At 50.1% G+C, this 1,885-nt stretch overlaps 1 pseudogene; it reads right to left on the bottom strand.

Moving 5' to 3' along the window:
* Positions 1–258: 258 nt before the first annotated feature.
* On the bottom strand, positions 259–1,305 carry LOC111164787 (vacuolar protein sorting-associated protein 72 homolog pseudogene; annotated as a pseudogene).
* Between the last annotated feature and the right edge of the window lie 580 nt (positions 1,306–1,885).

Raw genomic sequence — 1,885 nt, 5'->3', positions numbered from 1 at the left:
GAAAGATGTTTAAATTAGGCATTACTCAATCCACTGTCTTACAAAATTTCAGGAAACATGTAATTTCCTTTTAACTGTGAAAAACAAAAGGCTATGTGCAATTGCAGATATCCTTTTTTTTTTTTTTTTTTGCTTTGGTGAGTGCTGAAATGATACATACAAAATGATATGGTACAAACCAACATGGACACCTTTGTCAGAAAATACAGGACTTTTTAACCAGATTAAAACTCTTCCAAACAAAGAATTTCAGTGGAATCTGAACCCATTTTGATAAGATGCATGGAAAACATTGCTGAAATTTTGTTTTTTCATCTTTCTATTTTATTAGATTAAAAAACACAAACAAAACCAGTAGGAACTAAGGGGAAAGATGGGGAAAGAAATACAGGAAAGGGCTGGACAAAAATCAGCAATGACAGGAGAAGCGGAAGGTGAGGGGGTGGGGGGACATTAAGAGCCCCAAGTCAGAGCAGGAAAGAGGTTTCTGAGGACAAGACATCGCTTCATTTGATGACAATTTTCTGGCGCATGGCTCAGGGCCCAGAGCCTTAGAGGGGCGCAGAAGGTGATGGACCAGGTTCCCAGGGCTGAGGCAGTGGGCAGAAGCCCATGGACAGTGATGTACCTTTTGTAGGCCTCAGGGATGATCTTGAAGCTGGAGCAGTGACGTGGCGGATGTCTGTAACAGGGTCCTGGGCAGACCTCTCCAGCAGGGACCTTTGGGGACCTCACTTGGAGAAACCATTCCTCAACTGTCCCCTCATCCCTAAAAGTGATGGAGGCACGTGGACCGCCAGCAGGAAGGAGGACAGGTCCAGGGCCAGTGCCGGGAGTCCCTGCAGAAGCTGTGGGAGCAGGATCGAGTCCTTTTCTTTAGGGCCTGGCTCCCCAAGAAGTGCCACTGTCACTGAATGGGAGGTGGCGACGGACCCCAGGCATTTCCGCCTCTTGGGAACCTGCTTCTTTCCATCAGCCTCGGGCCACTCATGTGTCTCCAGTGAATGTCAGTCAAGCTCCTCTGTGATTTTGGCCTCCCTGAGCAGCTCCTCCACTCCCAGTAGGGCCCCTCTCGCTCCCGTGGCCGGCCCTGCTTCTCCTGTACCTGAAGGAATGTGGTGTGTGCACAGCTGTAGATGGACGCAGGAACTTCCCACGGCCAGAGGCACTGTCCTGTAGCTCTGGCGGGAGCAGTGCCTTCTCTTCTCGGCTTTTCTGAGCGCTACCAGCCCAGGTGCTGCTGACATTTTGAGGCCTCAAGCTTTTAAGAGTCTCCTTATCCTCCTTTTTTTGTTTTTTTATAAATGTATTTATTTTATTTATTTATTTTTGGTTGTGTTGGGTCTTCGTTGCTGCACGTGGGCTTTCTCTAGTTGCAGCGAGCAGGGGCCACTCTTCGTTGCGGTGCACGTGTTTCTCATTACAGTGGCTTCTCTTGTTGTGGAGCACGGGCTCTAGGCGTGTGGGCTTCAGTAGTTGTGGCACGTGGCTCAGTAGTTGTGGCTCACGGGCTCAGTAGTTGTGGCACACAGACTCTAGAGCACAGGCTCAGTAGTTGTGGCACACAGGCTTAGTTCCTCCACGACATGTGGGATCATCCTGGACCAGGGCTTGAACCCATGTCCCCTGCATTGGCAGGCGGATTCTTAACCACTGCACCACCAGGGCAGCCCTTCTTATCCTCCTTGATGGCAGCTCCATGATTCCTTCTCGGCTATTCTCCATCACCGGAGTGTTCAGTCCCCTTCTCCACGTCAAAGTCAGAGTCTACTACATCCTCTGTGTCTGACTGGTCCCCTTGGTCCTCATCATCTCCTGAGTCCTCTGTGAAACCCCATAAGCTATCCGGTAGAGCTCATCCTCCCCGATTGCTGGCACCCTGAGG

Source organism: Delphinapterus leucas, chromosome 4, assembly GCF_059928025.1.
Source record: "Delphinapterus leucas isolate spDelLeu-1000000601 "Yukka" chromosome 4, BTC_Dleu_Yukka2, whole genome shotgun sequence".
NCBI lineage: Eukaryota > Metazoa > Chordata > Mammalia > Artiodactyla > Monodontidae > Delphinapterus > Delphinapterus leucas.
This window is presented reverse-complemented; position numbering and strand designations above follow the sequence as displayed.